At 43.5% G+C, this 9,415-nt stretch overlaps 1 non-coding gene across 1 annotated transcript; it reads left to right on the plus strand.

Moving 5' to 3' along the window:
• Nucleotides 1-8,616: 8,616 nt before the first annotated feature.
• On the plus strand, nt 8,617-8,757 carry LOC126990796 (U4 spliceosomal RNA). Its single transcript, XR_007744735.1, has one exon. It is a non-coding gene; the product is annotated as a U4 spliceosomal RNA (small nuclear RNA).
• The last annotated feature ends 658 nt before the right edge of the window (nt 8,758-9,415 follow it).

Consider the following 9,415-nt stretch of genomic DNA (forward strand, 5'->3'; position numbering starts at 1 on the left):
TTACTTTGGTGAGTTTGCTATTTTTGTTTTGTTCTTTTCTATGTCCTTTTTTATTCTTTTTTTATCGTTTTGCTTTCTCTTATAATCTCCCTTTTTTTCCTCCATATCTCCTTGCCGCCATATCTTTTCCATCCATCCTTTCCTGTTTTCCTTCTCACATTTTCTTTCGTCCTACTCCACTACTCATCATCCCTTCCATCTTTTCCTTCCATAATCCTTCCCTATATTTTGTTCTGTTTTCAGTTTCATTTTTCAGTCCTCTCCTACCTCCTGCCCGCTACCTTTCCCTCACCTCTCTATCTCCCCTTTCTTCTCCCTCTATAATTCCTTCTAACTTTCCCTCTCCCTTCTCTCCTCCTCTTCCTCTTTTTCTCCATATATACCTTTCCCTCTCCGTCTTCCTCTTCCTCACACTCCATCCCCTTACTTTCTCCCTCCCCATCACCCACTCTTTCTGTCTCCACCTCTCCCCTTCCTCGCTCCTGCTCTCTCCTCCTCCCCATCTCAACACACTCTCCCTCCATTCCTCCCCCTCCCTTCCCCGCCTCTTCCTCCACATCTTCAACACCTCTTTCCACCTCTCCCCTTCCCTCTGCCCTTCTCCCTCCTTCCTCCTCCTCCTTCTCCTCTCCCTCTCATCTCTTTCCGCATCTTTTACTCTTTCTACTTCCGCATCACTCTCTTCCTCCTCCTCTTTGCTCTCTCTTCCTCTTCGTCTTCAACACTTTCTGCCCCACTCTTCCGCTCTCTCCTCCTCCCCCTTCCTCCCTCCCCCCCCCCTCCTTCCTTCCCTCTCCCCCTTCCTTCGCCCTCAACCCCCACCACCATCTCCCTGCATGAATGGCAAGGCAAGAGGATGATATTTAGGATTCAGTGCAGGCCGCGGCCCGAGCCAGACGCCAAGTGCTAGAAGTCGACGTTTGGGCCGCCATTACTGTTGCCTTTCTGCGGATCAAGGCTTTGGGAGAGAAAAAATATACATGTGTGATCTTTTGCCTATGAAGTACCCACCTCCCCGCCCTCTCACTGACCGAAAGAAGAAGGATTGAAATGTGTGTGTGTGTCCGTTTATGTTATTTCTTCCTCCATCTCTTCCACCATTCATTTCCTTAGAAGAAAAAAATCATGTATGTGACTCTTTGTATGTGTAGCCCCCCGAACCCCCCCCCACCCCAACCCCTCCCCCTCTCACTGCCCGAAAGGAGGAGTCTTGGAAACTGTATGTGTGATCGATTAAGTCATCTTTTCCTCCATCTCTCCCAGATTAATTTCCTCTTTTCCTCTACTCCGCTTTCTTTTTTTTTCTTTTCCCTTCCCTCATTTCTTCTTTCTTTGCTCTTATTATTATCATCGAGTACCTGCCCCTTCCTACACCCTGAAAGAAGGAGAATAAAAAGAAAACATAGATTAGTGAATGTCTGTGTGTGGAGTGACCGTCCCAGCCACCACCCGAAAAAGAGAAGGGAAAAAGTAGGAAAATAGTAAGACAGGTGCAGTTTGTAAAGTGTATGAGGATGACATGTGCCACCTTTACGTGACAGTCTTTGCCTCCCTTCAAACAGACTTCTGAAAACTGGGGAGTGTTGGAGAGCAAAGAAGACAAGGAGAAATAGAAGGGAAGAGCATGGAGGGTGAAATGTATTAGGAAAGAGACGACTGAGAGGGAACAAGAAAAAATATATAAAAGGTAAAGGGCAAATAAGAGAGAGCACAAGACGAAGGGAGGATGGAGGGAAGGGGAAGGGAAATTGACTGTGAATAAAGGGAGACGAGGAAGGGTTAGGGAAGGGACAAGGGGAAGGAGGAAGGGAAGGGGCAGGGAAGGGGCTATTGTGACGTCAGATAGAGAAGAGGGAGGATGGATGGGGCGATGGGGAGTACATGAACATCAGGCGACTGTGATTTGTAGTGATGGGGAGACGGGAAGGGGAGGGGCGAGGCGGGGGGGAGTTGAAAATAGGGGAATGGGAAGAGGTAGGAAAGTAGGGCAATGATGGGAGGTGATGAAGGGAGAGATAAAAGGGAAGGGAGAGAGAGAAAAGAGATCATGGAGGAGAGTATACGAGAGAGGGGTACGAGTAAGGGGGAAGGGGAAGGAAAGAGGGGACAGGGGGAGAGGGAGACGTGTGGTAGGGGGAAGAATTGTGAAGGAGAAGAGGAAGAGAGGGAAGGGGTAAGAGGGGAAGGTGTGGTGGGGGATGGGAAGGGAGGAGGGGGCAGGCGATGTGGAGAGAGGGGGTGAGGGGGGATCAGCTCCCCCAAACAGTGAAATACGGCCACGGCATTACAAGCGTGACGGCAGAAGCGGCGATAGCGGTGAATGAGTGTGTGTGTGTGTGTGTAGGTTTATATGTATGAGTATGTGTGTCGACAGCAGAATGTGGGTTTATGTATACATATCTGTGATTGTATGTGTACCTGTGTGTGTGTGTGTGTGTGTGTGTGTGTGTGTGTGTGTGTGTGTGTAACTAACTATCTAGATTAGTTAAGAAAAACACCAGGATAGCAAAAAGGAACTATGAGATCAAAGTAGCAAATGAGACGAAAGGTAATCCTAAGGGCTTCTTCCAGATGTATAGAACAAAAACACGGGAGAAAATTGGACCGCTGAAAACAAACACAGGGGAGCTAGTAGAAAATTACGAAAATATGAGCACATTGTTGAACGACTACTTCCTTTCAGTATTCACACAGGAGGATCGAACGACTATACCGGAAAGAGTTCAGGTTTACGAGGGCGGGGATGGCGATAAATTGAGGGATATAGTCATTACCAGGCAAGTAGTTCAGGATGAGATAGATAAGCTTAAGAAAAACAAGTCGCCAGGTCCTGACGGGATATTTCCGAGGGTATTAAAGGAATTAGGTGATGTACTCAGCGACCCACTAACCGACATCTTTAAGATGTCGGTAAATACTGGCTATGTGCCGAGCCTATGGAAAGTAGCTAATGTGACGCCGATTTTTAAAAAGGGGGACAGGTCGGTTGCTTCAAACTATCGCCCAATTAGCTTAACATCGGTTATAGGCAAGATGCTGGAGTCCATAATAGCCAGGAACATTCAGGAGCATTTAGAGAAACATAGCTTAATTCACGACTCGCAGCATGGGTTCACAAAAGGTAGGTCATGCCTCACCAATCTCTTGTCCTTCTACAATAAAGTATTTGAGGCGGTTGACAGAGATGAAAATTATGATGTAATCTATCTTGATTTTAGTAAAGCGTTTGACAAAGTTCCTCACCAACGACTGTTGCTTAAATTACAGGCTCACGGAGTAGAGGGTAAAGTTTTGAACTGGGTCAAGGCGTGGCTTAGCAATAGGAAGCAAAGAGTGCACATCAATGGTAAAAGATCTGACCCACAAGGCTCGGTATTAGGTCCACTTTTGTTTATTATTTATATCAATGACTTAGATACAGGAATTAGTAGTGATGTTAGTAAATTTGCAGATGATACCAAGATCGGTAGAGTAATTGAGTCGGATCAGGACGCTAGTATTCTCCAAGGTGAACTCAACAGATTGTATGACTGGGCGGATAAATGGCAGAAGGAGTTCAATGTAGGGAAGTGCAGTATTCTGAGTGTAGGTAGGAACAACCCCTCACATTTGAGGAGGCGGTGGCCTAGTGGATAAGGTGGTGAGCTTGGGATCGGACTGATATCGACGCATGGGTTCGAATCCCCACCAGTGCTACCTTGAAACTTTGTGTCATTTGCCGAGTGGCTTAAAATCACCTACATGTCACCCTGACACCCGAGTTCTAGTTGCATAGCAATAAAGATGAGCTTTGGGGGGGTAACATGGGCCTTTCAGGTGCCACTATAAAACCCGCGCCCGCACCACTAACGGGCCTGCCTCTGAGCAACACCGAAGAGGCAGAATACTAACACGTAAAAAAAAAAAAAAAAAACATAACTATTGCTTAAATGACAATCTCATAAGCAGGTCTGGGTGCGAGAGGGATTTAGGGGTCTTAGTGAGCTCTGATCTCCGTCCAAGGGCACAATGCATTCAAGCTAGAAATCGAGCTAATAGGGTACTGGGATTTATTTCAAGGAACGTAAGCAACAGAAGCCCCGAAGTCTTCCTCAAACTATATTTAGCATTAGTTAGACCTCATCTTGACTATGCGGTTCAGTTCTGGTCACCTTATTATAGAATGGATATCAAAATGTTAGAATCGGTGCAGAGGAGGATGACTAAGATGATTCAGGAGTTGAGAAACTTGCCATACGAGGAAAGACTCAAACAGTTAAACTTGCATTCTCTAGAAAGGCGAAGGGTGCGTGGAGACATGATCGAGGTTTATAAATGGATGAAGGGCTTTAATAAGGGAGACATTCAGAAGGTTTTGTTGGTAAGAAAACCGTGTAGGACACGAAGTAATGGGTTTAAACTGGATAAATTCAGATTCAACAGGGACATAGGCAAAAATTGGTTTACTAACAGGGTGGTGGATGAGTGGAATGGGCTTAGCAGTCATGTGGTGAGTGCCAATACAATTGTCACATTCAAAAATAGACTAGATAAATTCATGGACAGCGATATTAGGTGGGGTTAGATACACGGGAGCTTAGGGTCAAAGGAGCTGCCTAGTACAGGCCTACCGGCCTCTTGTAGACTCCTGCGTTCTTATGTTCTTATGTTCTTATGTGTGTGTGTGTGTGTGTGTGTGTGTGTGTGTGTGTGTGTGTGTGTGTAGGTTTATATGTATGAGTATGTGTGTCGACAGCAGAATGTGGGTTTATGTATACATATCTGTGATTGTATGTGTACCTGTGTGTGTGTGTGTGTGTGTGTGTGTGCGTGTGTGTGTGTACGTGTGTGTCTGTGTGTGTGTGTGTGTGTGTGTGTGTGTGTGTGTGTGTGTGTGTGTGAGAGAGAGAGAGAGCAGGTGTTTGATCAGCAAGAATAGTTAACTTTTGCTTCTTTTCTACCGGATGAAGCAGGCTAATTACACACACACACACACACACACACACACACACACACACACACACACACACACACACACACACACACACCATGCAGACACGTGGGTGACCTTTTGTTTGTCTTTCATTTGTGTTTTACGATGTCATATAGAAGGGAAATGAGAGAGAGAGAGAGAGAGAGAGAGAGAGAGAGAGAGAGAGAGAGAGAGAGAGAGAGAGAGAGAGAGAGAGGTCACAGGGTAGGGTGTTTTTGTTGTCCGGTGTGTGTTGGTTAGGCTGTTGTTGCTTTCTCTCCTCTGTCTTATTGTGGTCACTAGAGCGAGTAAGAGGAGGAAGGTTGGAATGTTATTATCGTTATCCTTTATTATTATTATTATCATTATTATTATTATTATTATTATTATTATTATTATTATTATTATTATTATTATTATTATTATTATTATTCAAACCTCGTATTAGTTTTGTTATAGTAATGCAACCGGGTTTTTTTCTGTATTTTTGGCTGGAATTAGTTGTTTTATTTTCTGGGATGAGGTAGTTAGTTAAAATATGCCATGACAAGCAAAAGACAAGCAAAAGTTAAATTTATGAAAGGAATTACTATATAAAAAAGCTTTGTTGGATATATTGTTTTCTGTATTTTGGGCTGGAATTAGTGGTTTCTTATTCTTGGGTGAGGTAGTTAGTAAAAAAAAAGCTATGACAGGCGAAAGAAGAACCAGAACAAGAGCGGAAGTTAAAGGTAAAAACAAAGTGTACTATATATATATATATATATATATATATATATATATATATATATATATATATATATATATATATATATATATATATATATATATAAACATCTGTGTTGGATTAAATACTTATCTTCGGTGAGTGAGTGAGTGAGTCAGTTACAATTACGACCTGAACGCTTTGAAGAGGAGGGAATATCAAGACACCTCTCCATCTGAAGCTATCGACCTCTCCGCTGGCGTCTCAATCTCTTTTCTTTTGCTTGGGCAGCGCCGAGCGAGATTTTGTTTTGCTGTTGTACTGATATTTGTCCCTGAGCTGCCTACCTTGCTGTAAAAAAAAATGTCGTAATTAAACTTTTGATAGATGTAGAAGGAGGGAAGGGATGAGAGAAAGGAAGAAGTGAAGAGGGCAGAGAGGAGCTAAGTGGAAATGGATGTGTAGGTGGAGACAGGCACGATTTAGGAGTAGAAGAAGGAGAAAGAGGAGGAGGAAGAAAAGAAAAGAAGGGCAGAGACAAAAAATACAGGAAATACAATGAGGAAGAAAAGGAGGTGGAGGTCAAACAAGAAAAGGAGGAGGAGGAGGCGAGGAAAACCAGGCGCTGTACCGAACATAGTAATTGACAGGTACAGACGAAGATGTATCACTGCTTGTATGTTGGTTATTCTTTGTTGTTACTACGCGTCACCGGCCCGGTACACCACGGCGGTTATTGTTTGCAGTGAGGGAGTAAGTCAGCGAGAGAGAGAGAAAAGCCATCTCGAGACTATTGCGTCATGGTGACCTTCTTGTCTATGCCTGTATTCCTCTGTGTGTGTCTGTGTGTTTGTTTTTTCGTGTCTGTCTGTCTGGGTTTCTCCTGGTTCGTGTGTGTGTCTTTCTTTTATTTCTGCCTTTGTGTCTGTCTGCCGGTCTGTATCTACTTGTCTTTTTATGCGTGTGTGTGTGTGTGTGTGTGTGTGTGTGTGTGTGTGTGTGTGTCCTCGTCCGTCTGTTTGTGCGTTTTTTTTTTATATATATATATATATATATATATATATATATATATATATATATCGTGATGGTTACGTGTTAGTGTTATTTGTATCATTATCATTTTTGTATTATTTCTATTTTATCATGTATACTAGTTCTTTTTTCCCTTTATTTGTCTTGCTTCTTGTTTATGTGTTATCAGTGTTATGAGTATTAGTATTAGTGTAATTTCTGTATTGTTTCTATGTTGTCATGTTTTAGTCGTTATCATTTTTCTCCTCATTTCCTTCTGTTTTGTTTTCATCATCATCATCATCGTCAGCATCATCGGTTAGCCTAATGCCCTCTTCATAACGTAACTAATGCTGTGATAAATTTTTCATGGCGAGCATTATCATTGTGGATTAAGTTGCATCTTTTTCGCATTATTATGATTCATGTTGTATGTTTTTGGCGTCATTGTTTTCTTTCTTGATCGTTAGTCTTTCGTTTGTCCAGTTTTACTTTTTTTTCGATGGAGGTTAAGTAGAGTGACTTTTTTTTACTGACTGGTATTTCTACTGCTGTTTGTTTTATTACAGCTGTTACTATTGTATTTTTATTAATGTTATTTATTTTCCACTTCTGAGCGTTATTGTCAGAGTTCATGTTTTTTTCTTATTTATCTCTCCCGTGGAAGGAGCTATTATAGCATTTCTTAGCCTCAAATAAATGCCACCCACCTCTAGTGCGCTCGTTTTATACGTTACGGATATTATAGTCAATCAAACGTTCACTGCGTCACAAATACCTGCGTTATCTCACCCTTCCCCCACCTGTCAAAGCCACTCCTATCAACGCCACCCACCTCTAGTACGCCTGTTTTATACGCTACGATATTATTGTCAATTAAACGTTTATTACTGTGCCTCAAATAAGTTACCCCACCCTTCTCCCAATCAATGCCACCGCCTGTTTTATATGCTACAGATATTATAGTCAATCAAACGTTCACTGCGTCACAAGTACGTTATCCCACCCTTCTCCCACCTATCAAAGCCCCTAAATGAATCACCTGAAATTTATATACGGTTGTCACGCGAGGCCTCGGGAACACAAGAGCGATCAGAAACCCTCGCATTAACCATGAAAAGAGGCGGAGGATCTCTGGGTTAAAGGTCAAGAGCAAGGAGGATAGAAGAGAGGTAGGGTCATATTAAACACAGCGGCGCCCAAACACACACATTTAACAATGCTTTCGTAGCGTATTTGGCATTTCCAGGGACGGTTTTGTAACCTTGGTGGTAGTCTGACCCTTCTTCTGTACCATGCACGTGAAGAACCCGTCATGAAAACCCGATTAATCTCCTTTTCGGCCTCTTGAAGTAGTTGATGTGAGAGGCCGGAGCGTCTGAGAATACCGACCGTAGTGTCATGCAGGTCGGAAAGGGATCCATAATGCCTAACAGAAAAAGTTCATGCCATAATTTTTACTACAGCGGTCTTAGGGAGTGGCGGTACCTGTCCCCTGCCTTCCTTGGTCCGGAGCCGCGCGTCTGCCTGAGTCTCCCCTTCAAGGCGGCGCCGATGGTCTCTTTGTCGGGGCGGCTCATGTGTCTCAGCTACCATTGTTCTCGATAGCCTAAGTTAATTATTTGTGCGTTTCTGTATCATGAGTTGGTTATTATACGCAAGAAAATGATGTAGGAAATCAAACTTAATCGTCAGGATATGAAAATAACGTAACTGGGTCCCTTTTGTGTTATGGAGGTGCATAATTTAAGCCTTATATCATTGTAATTTATAAATCTATTCTATTTTCAAAACTATTCTTAATATGAAAACCTAATTACAAAAACATATTATGTACGTATAAAGCATGTTTACTTAATAATAAAGAAAATTTTGCATATAACCGATTTTACCTGGCTCAGGTGTTAGTCAGAGGTAAATATAGTGTCGCCTCAACATCAGAAATGTTAGCTTTGCGCAGTGGCAGTATCGTAACCAATGAGGTTCATCCGAGGTGCGATTATTGCTAGTTGAAAACTTTTCCCAATACCCCGCCTGGGCGACTTGAAATATATTCGGCCAAGGCAATTTTTGTTAGCCCAGCTTTGGGCTAAAAAATCTGACTATTATCTGACACATTGCTGAAAGACCATAGTACTGTCTATAATCCATGCAGCAATATCTGTCATCACACGAGAATGACAAGCCGTGGCCCCCGTTGCGTTATGAAGGATAGGGAGCAGCAGCACCGCCGCCCAGCCACACCCAGCACAGGCAGGTGGTGGGCCGCGAGCCCTGCCTTACAACGTTGCCAGACTGAGGTGGCGCGACATGGGACGCCTATCTTTTAATCTTCGTCTGTTCCCGGCCCTGTGGCACCGCTCGGAAAGGGGAGAGGGAATGGAGGAATAGGAGACACACGAAAATATTGTTAGGGAGGCAAAGGACGAGAGGGAAAAGGGAAAACAACACACGCATGAATGACGGTAACCAAAAGAATCTCTCTCTCTCTCTCTCTCTCTCTCTCTCTCTCTCTCTCTCTCTCTCTCTCTCTCTCTCTCTCTCTCTCTCTCTCTCGACCACCACCACGTGTTTTCCCTTCCTGTATATGGTGGTGGTGGTGGTGGCGGTGGCGGCAGTGTTTGTAGGGGGGCAATGCTTCGGTTGAATGAACTCAGGACGACGTTTTCCCTTTCCCTTCCCTTTCCCTTCCCCCCCCCCCCTCCCTCTACCTGCTTTTCCCTTCAAATCTTTCGCTCTTACTTCCT

Source organism: Eriocheir sinensis, unplaced genomic scaffold (assembly GCF_024679095.1).
Source record: "Eriocheir sinensis breed Jianghai 21 unplaced genomic scaffold, ASM2467909v1 Scaffold201, whole genome shotgun sequence".
NCBI lineage: Eukaryota > Metazoa > Arthropoda > Malacostraca > Decapoda > Varunidae > Eriocheir > Eriocheir sinensis.